The sequence below is a fragment of the Vigna unguiculata genome, unplaced genomic scaffold (genome assembly GCF_004118075.2).
Source record: "Vigna unguiculata cultivar IT97K-499-35 unplaced genomic scaffold, ASM411807v1 contig_175, whole genome shotgun sequence".
NCBI classification, from domain to species: Eukaryota; Viridiplantae; Streptophyta; class Magnoliopsida; order Fabales; family Fabaceae; genus Vigna; species Vigna unguiculata.
This window is the reverse complement of record NW_021010879.1, coordinates 2,282-11,512: the sequence shown is the minus strand read 5'-3', so window position 1 is coordinate 11,512 and position 9,231 is coordinate 2,282. Positions and strand designations below refer to the sequence as shown.

The 9,231-nt window shown below is 25.1% G+C and overlaps 1 pseudogene; it reads right to left on the bottom strand.

Annotated features, from left to right (window-relative positions):
- Positions 1 to 6,262: 6,262 nt before the first annotated feature.
- On the bottom strand, positions 6,263 to 8,912 carry LOC114171282 (annotated as a pseudogene).
- Between the last annotated feature and the right edge of the window lie 319 nt (positions 8,913 to 9,231).

The window sequence follows — 9,231 nt, the reverse complement described above, 5'->3', positions numbered from 1 at the left end:
TCTAAAATGTTTGCAGAATACACCTTTAAAACTTAATGGAAGTTAGCAAAACCTCTCTTAATTAAATTTATTTGTGGAGGTCCAATAAACCTCTACTAAATAACCTCCTCTGGTAACTGATTTTTTTGTAGTGATCCAAGTGTCACAAAAAGAAGAAAATTTTCAAATTTCATAACACCAATAATCCCTTTGACAATTTGCAACAAGTTTCTTCTGAAATTTTGAGCAATTTTATGAAAAAAAACAGTATTTATTTAAATTGTAAATACTAGAAAGTAGTAAAAAACAATTGAAAAATTGTTACCTAGAGATTGAATGTTTTAAATGTAGAAATAAATTGCATTTGAGTATCCGCGAACTTGTTTGTTATGAAATTTTGAGATATTTTTGTACATAAAATTTTAATTACTTGAATTGTAAATAGTTAAAAATAGTAAAAAGAATTAAAAAGGGTTACCAGGAGAAGGAATTTGTCAAATTAAAGAACACAAATCCTATCCTAGTATTGGTTAACTTGTTTCTTGTTAAACTTTTTGCAATTTTTTTATATAAAATATCAATTAGTTAATTTGTATATAGTAAAAATTAGTCGAAAATGAAAGAAGTGTGACAAAAAGAAGAAAATTTTCAAATTTCATAACACCAATAATCCTCTTTGACTATTTGCAACAAGTTTCTCATGAAATTTTGAGCAATTTTTATGTGGAAAACATGAATTATTTAAATTGTAAATAGTAGAAAGTAGTAACAAACCATTGAAAATTTGTTACCTAGAGATTGAATTTTATAAATTTCAGAAACTAATCCGATTTGAGTATCTGCCAACCTGTTTGTTATGAAATTTTGAGATCTTTTTGTACATAAAAGTTCAATTATTTGAATTGTAAATAGTTAAAAATAGTAAAAGGAATTAAAAAATATTTTCCAGGAGATGGAATTTGTCAAATTTAAGAACACAAATCCTGTCCTAGTATTGGCCAACTCGTTACTTGTGAAATTTTTTGCAATTTTTACATATAAAATATCAATTATTTAAATTGTAAAGAGTAAAAATTAGTAAAAAATTAAAAAAAGTGTCACAAAAAGAAGAAAATTTTCAAATTCTATAACACCAACAATCCCTTTGACAATTTGCAACAAGTTTCTTCTGAAATTTTGATCAATCTTTATGAAAAAAACATGATTTATTTAAATTGTAAATAGTAGAAAGTAGTAAAAAACAATTGAAAAATTGTTACCTAGAGATTGAATTTTTTAAATTTAGAAACAAATTGCATTTGAGTATCCGCAAACCTGTTTGTTATGAAATTTTGAGATATTTTTATACATAAAATTTTAATTACTTGAATTGTAAATAGTTAAAAATAGTAAAAAGAATTAAAGAAGGGTTACCAGGAGAAGGAATTTGCGAAACTCAAGAACACAAATCCTATCCTAGTATTGGTTAACTTGTTTCTTCTTAAACTTTTTGCAATTTTTTTATATAAAATATCAATTATTTAATTTGTATATAGTGGAAATTAGTAAAAAAACTAAAGATCTGTGACAAAAAGAAGAAAATTTTCAAATTTCATAACACCAATAATCCTCTTTGATTATTTGCAACAAGTTTCTCATGAAATTTTGAGCATTTTTTATGTTTAAAAACATGAATTACTTAAATTGTAAATAGTAGAAAGTAGTAAAAAACAATTGAGAATTTGTTACCTAGAGATTGAATTTTATAAATTTTAGAAACTAATTCCATTTGAGTATCTGCCAAACTGTTTGTGATGAAATTTTGAGATCCTTTTGTACATATAAGTTCAATTATTTGAATTGTAAATAGTTAAAAATAGTAAAAAGAATTAAAAAATTGTTACCAGGAGATGGAATTTGTCAAATTTGAGAACACAAATCCTATCCTAGTATTGGCCAACTCGTTACTTGCGAAATTTTTTGCAATAATTATAAATAGAATATCAATTATTTAAATTGTAAAGAGTAAAAATTAGTAAAAAATTAAAAAAGTGTCACAAAAAGAAGAAAATTTTCAAATTTCATAACACCAATAATCCCTTTGAGAATTTGCAACAAGTTTCTTCTGAAATTTTGAGCAATTTTTATGAAAAAAACATGATTTATTTCAATTGTAAATAGTACAAAGTAGTAAAAAACAGTTGAAAAATTGTTACCTAGAGATTGAATTTCTTAAAGTGAGAATCAAATTGAATTTGAGTATCAGCGAACCTGTTTGTTATGAAATTTTGAGATATTTTTGTACATAAAATTTTAATTACTTGAATTGTAAATAGTTAAAAATAGTAAAAAGAATTAAAAAAGGGTTACCAGGAGATGGAATTTGTCAAATTTAAGAACACAAATCCTATCCTAGTATTGGCCAACTCGTTACTTGTGAAATTGTTAGCAATTTTTACATATAAAATATCAATTATTTAAATTGTAAAGTGTAAAAATTAGTAAAAAATTACAAAAGTGTCACAAAAAGAAGAAAATTTTCAAATTTCATAACACCAATAATCCCTTTGACAATTTGCAACAAGTTTCTTCTGAAATTTTGAGCAATTTTTATGAAAAAAACATGATTTATTTAAATTTTAAATAGTAGAAAGTAGTAAAAAATAATTGAAAAATTGTTACCTAGAGATTGAATTTTTTAAATTTAGAAACAAATTGCATTTGAGTATCCACGAACCTGTTTGTTATGAAATTTTGAGAACTTTTTGTACATAAAAGATCAATTATTTGAATTGTAAATAGTTAAAAATAGTAAAAAGAATTAAAAAAGGGTTACCCGGAGATGGAATTTGTCAAATTTAAGAACACAAATCCTATCCTAGTATTGGCCAACTCGTTTCTTGCGAAATTTTTAGCAATTTTTATATATAAAATATCAATTATTTAAATTGTAAAGAGTTAAAATTAGTAAAAAATTAAAAAAGTGTCACAAAATGAAGAAAATTTTCAAATTTCATAACACCAATAATCCCTTTAACAATTTGCAACAAGTTTCTTCTGAAATTTTGAGCAATATTTATTAAGAAAACATGAATTATTTAAATTGTAAATAGTAGAAAGTAGTAAAAAACAATTGAAAAATCTTTACCTAGAGATTGAATTTTTTAAATTTAGAAACAAATTGCATTTGAGTATCCACGAACCTGTTTGTTATGAAATTTTGAGACTTTTTGTACATAAAACATCAATTATTTGAATTGTAAATAGTTAAAAATAGTAAAAAGAATTAAAAAAGGGTTACCAGGAGATGGAATTTGTCAAATTTAAGAACACAAATCCTATCATAGTATTGGCCAACTCGTTACTTGTGAAATTTTTTGCAATTTTTATATATAAAATATCAATTATTTAATTTGTATATAGTAAAAATTAGTAAAAAAATTAAAGAAGTGTGACAAAAAGAAGAAAATTTTCAAATATCATAACACCAAGAATCCTCTTTGACTATTTGCAACAAGTTTCTCATGAAATTTTGAGCAATTTTTATGTACAAAACATGAATTATTTAAATTGTAAATAGTAGAAAGTAGTAAAAAACCATTGAAAATTTGTTACCTAGAGATTGAATTTTATAAATTTCAGAAACTAATCCCATTTGAGTATTTGCCTACCTGTTTGTTATGAAATTTTGAGATCTTTTTTTACATATAAGTTCAACTATTTGAATTGTAAATAGTTAAAAATAGTAAAAAGAATTAAAAAATTGTTACCCGGAGATGGAATTTGTCAAATTTAAGAACACAAATCCTATCCTAGTATTGGCCAACTCGTTACTTGCGAAATTTTTAGCAATTTTTATATATAAAATATCAATTATTTAAATTGTAAAGAGTTAAAATTAGTAAAAAATTAAAAAAGTTTCACAAAAAGAAGAAAATTTTCAAATTTCATAATACCAACTAGCATGAGACCCGAGCGTACGCACGGGTCGTGTTTTTGGTTTTTAAAATTTTTGTTTAGAAAACAGATTTTAATATTATTATCAATAAATCAATAATTTAATTTAAAAGTTATAGATGTTATAATTGTCAATTTAGATATATTCAAACGATAAATTCATCTAACAATGATATAATTATATATTTATGTATAATTAATTATTGTTATGTATTATGTGTTATATGTTATGTGTTTTTGAGTAATTTGGAATAATCAATTTGTGATGACATAGATTGTTATTTTGTTTAGATTAAGAAATGTCAGTATGATGTTTTTTAGAAGTTTAATTACAAAACATTGTTTGTAATAATAAGTTTAGAGTTTTAGTCAAGATTAAAGAGTAAAAAATAGGTGTTAATTTTTTTGTTTTGGATTTTCTTGTTAGATTTCAAAGTTATTTAAAATATATTTGAAATAACTTAATCATGTTTTTTTTTTATATTTTTAATATTTAAAACAGATTTTATTGTTAATATATATAAATTAGTGATTTGAATAATTATTATTGTTATTGGTTTAATTATTTAAATATTATTCTTATTTAATGATTAATTATTCACCCAACTATAAATTTTGGAAATAAAAGAACACATAGTGGGATAATCCTGACAAAATTTTTCAGATATAGATACTTTATTTCAATCCACACCTCTTGAACTGACATAGTTGGAACACTTTTATTGTATTTGAATTTTTTTATTTTTTATCTTAATTTATATTAAAATTAATGTAATATTCTTATATTCAAATAAATAATTATGAGTAATTTTTATATATAAATTTTAATGATATGAGAAAAAGATAAGTAATTAATTATGAGTACTTTTTATATAATATATTAAATAAAATTAAAATTTATAATTAAATTTCTAAATTATAAATTATATTAAAATGAAAGGTATTATATGGATTGTTGTTAAATTAAAATGTAGGCATATTATACAATATAACATAAAATTGATGTTTAAATTTTTCAAAAGAAGCATATTTATAGATATAAACCTATAAACAATTTAAAACATTGAAGAAGCATTTGTTTAATAATAATAATAATAATAATAGTAATAATAATAATAATAATAATAATAATAATTATAATAATAATAATAATATCAATAACAATAATAATAAAAATATTAATAATATTAACTTCACTAAAACTACAAATATTAATAATAATACTATTACTATGATTAATTGAAATAATATTCTAATACAAATAGTGCTAAGACTAATAATCTATAACAATATATAAAGGGGATTCTCCTTTTTGTGTCCACCTTTAAAAATACTAATTTTACCCTTTAAATATAATAATTTATTAAATTTTAAAAATTGACTGTTATTTTTACAAATATTTTATAAAATCAGCTATTTCTGCTTCTTCTCCACTTCTTTATTTATTAATGGTTATTCTTTCATCTGTTTTGATATATTTCATTTTATTTTTAATAAATATAATTTTAGGTTATTTATTAACTTAATAATATTATAATATTATCACCTACTAATATAATTTCATATTTATTTACACAAACACAGTAACGTTGTGTTTACGCTGGTTAAAAGAGAATTACATTATGTTATTTTAATAAGTAATATATTTATGGCTGTTTTATTTTTATGAAAAACACTAATCTGTATAGTTAATAAAATATTATAATAAAATTTAACAAAATATTATATTATCACGCTTTATCTATTAAATGCATAATTTATAATATCTTACATAGTATATATCCAGTACCAGATTCTGTTGTATGATTCCATTTATTAGAAGCCAAAAGTACATATTTTAATAATTAATTTATAAAATTTAAAATATCTCAAAGTTGGACAATAAAAATATAAATATAAAACGTAGTACATTTAAATCATAAAACTGTTTTACTAAACTTTAATACGAAATATTTGAAAAAAAAGACTTTGTTGAAGATTCTTACACTCCATCAAATACTTGATAATGCAATAAGTTGCACCACGTCTTTATCTATGGACATCTCTATCTTCAAAATAAGTTTTTCTACCAATGTTTATCTGTAACTGTAGAAGACTTTTCCTAACACTTAATGGAAAATTCAACTTCACATAATAAGGATAACATGCAGTTGAATTAAATATTCTTATGCGGATAAAATCTCAATAACTAATTTTAATTGTGGTCATTTAAATATTAAATAGTGACATCAAAATAAATATAAAATAATAAATTATTATATATATATATATATTATTAATATTGAAATAAAAATAAACTATTATCTAAAATAAAAAAGAAAACGGTAACAGCAACAAATACTCCTATCTAAAATATGGCTTCTAGTAAGATAGATGTGAGTATGGTATTCAACTTTAGAACCTCCTCCTCAGCAACAAATACTTCTATCTTTTCTCATGGGATTGCATCAGCAAATTGCAAAACAATGTCATCTACAATAATAACAGGTATGCAACTAAATATCATAGCCTCTACCAATCTTAGGCTCCAACGGGTCCATCCAAGTGGGTATACGCAAAACACAGCTACTGCATGTCCTTAAAGTACGTGGTTGGATGCTTAGTGGAGACATCAAATAGAGGATTGTCCTTAAAAGTTCTCCCACACTGCTACTCTTGCACCTCTGCAAGATTACACAACATGGCCCGTTTATAGTTAGTCCAAATTACAATAGTTATATGAATCAAAGTCCCTAGTCATTGCATCTTTTATAAGAAAATGTAAATCAGATTTCTTATGCAGCTATGATATAGAAGAAATAAAAGGCTACACACTCGGACATTCTTGTTTAAACTTGTAATAAGGCCTACCTTGCATAATAACCACCTTCAGAGTCATTGCCAACATCATAAAAGTCATCGAAAATACACAAAAATGACCTAGGAGTCTTATTAGGAATTAGGTGGGTGTGGATTTTCTTGGTGAAAAGTATGGAGAAATGGTATTTGAGCCCTCTTTCGGGCATATGTGATTCCTCTGTCCAAAGGTTTGAACCAATGTAGCACGCTTTAGCAGTTAAAGAATCCCCTCTTTCAATTGCCTTCTCTTCCATATACAAATTAATATAAATATATAATAAAAGTGGTATAAATAATGAATGTTGAAAATAATGCACAAAATTTGTACCTCGTAATGAAAACATGCCCCAAAATTTTGAGGAACCACAAAGAAGTGATGTGCCCCCTATGTGAGCCTTCAATAAGGTCAGTTGGAAGAAATAAGCTTTATGGCACTTCTTATCATTTGTGGTCATTGTATACAGGGGTATAAAACCTCTTCTAGATTAAAGTTTCAACAGGGCCAGATAAGAGAAACCGGTGATTAAAGATTTTAGTTGCAAACATATGGTTGAGGCATCTTGGATCTTTTTGCAGAATTTTCTTATTATACTTACTTGGAAGTTCATATACAAAAACCTTCAATCTCACCACGGGATTATCTTCCAATAGATCATCAACACTACCTACAGTTGGTTTAACCACAACATGCTTATAACCTCACAAATTTAAAAAGTGTATTAGATTTCAATATATCTCTAGAAATATAATTGTTTAATATAATTAATTGAGAAAGTACAAATAAAACTCTGACCGTGTATAATTGCATATATGAAGCAGCATAAATCTAGATACTGAATAAGAGCTTAGTTTATAAGTTTCATTAAACCATGTGGTTTCAAACTATTTTAATCCAATACACATAAAACATGAGAAAATATGACCAAATCAATTGAAAAGCCTCACATTCAACTACCACATATTTCCAGCTTATTTATTCAAAGAAAATAGTTAGTTGCATTTTATGGCCAACCCTTTTATTTTAATCCCATTTCTGGATGAAATCCACTATGGTTTACCATGCTAAATTCTCTCTCCCTATAGCAATTATCTAAGATTTAAATAGACATCGTTAACCTGCTTCACATTTTATTTATTTCTTATTATTGGTGTAGGATATTCATTAAATAGTAAATATTCACAGTTTTGAAATATTCTCATTTAAAACACAACACTTTTAGTTTCAAGTATACTGCATAATTGCCCATTGATCTTTATTTATACCTCTCTTCTCTTATTTGATCTCCTTCCCAAACCCCAAACCCAAACAAATCCTTCCTTAAGAGTTACACATGCATTGAAATGAGGAAATGTTCTAGCCACGTAATCTAAAAAGTAAGCTTTTTGCCACAAATGCAGACAACAATATCCAAGAGGCCTTTCTACTTCAAGTGGTATTTTTTGATTCCAATATATTTTATTGAAGTAAATATTAATAAAAATAAATGTTTAGCACAAATTTTGGCAGCAAGTAGAAGAAAGTTTTCCTGCTCTCTCCAAGCACGAAAAAAAAAATTGAAGCCTTGTCTACCAATTTTACAAAAAGTTTCCATACTACATTTCAAAAACTAAAAAAGTAAGGACCAGTGTTGTACCTCTGAAAAAAATTGTCAGCGAGAATTATTTCCTCTATCTCCTTGAACTTCTTTCTAACATCCAAATTTAGGTCCTCGAGCTTTGAGCAGGGCTCAAACTCATTTGCAATATCCCTCACCGTACTAATGATAATAAAATAAGCAGTACATTATAAAGATACATAATGGATATTTTAAGTCATACATTACGAAGACAGAATTGATAATATAAATCATATGCAATATCCCTCATCTTCCTGAAAAATGTTTGTGCAAATATAATGACTATTTCACTCTTCACCGAATACAATACAATACCTTTTTCTCAGATGGTATAGCTACCCCATTTGTTGCATTAGATGACCCCGTCCTATAATGAGTACTTGAAATATCAGATCCATCAAACAGAAAGAAGAAAAGAAGAACAACCAAGAAGCAACTAAAAAGTTAATAAATTAAATAAATAGAAAGAAAAGTACATTCATCAAATGAAACAATAAATCGTAACATGTACCTTCTATGTGCTATTTTAACAACAAACACCATCTCCCCAGCATTTCAAACGGCTACAGAAAAAGAAAAAATAAGCACACAGATAAATGAAACGCCTTTTCTTGAAGAGACATAAAAAAAAGGTTTTCTGCAAAGATCAAACATTTGAAAGCAAAATACATAAAACCCAAACCAAGATATGATATAGTTGTAAAATTGTAAAATGGTAAAGACAGAATTGGGAGACATGAAGCATAGAGAACAACACCATCAAGAAAAACATGTACAAAAATCAAGACAGAAACATAGACATCTTCATTTCAGTCATACTTTTTCTTCAATCCACAACCATACACATTACAAAAATCTTACC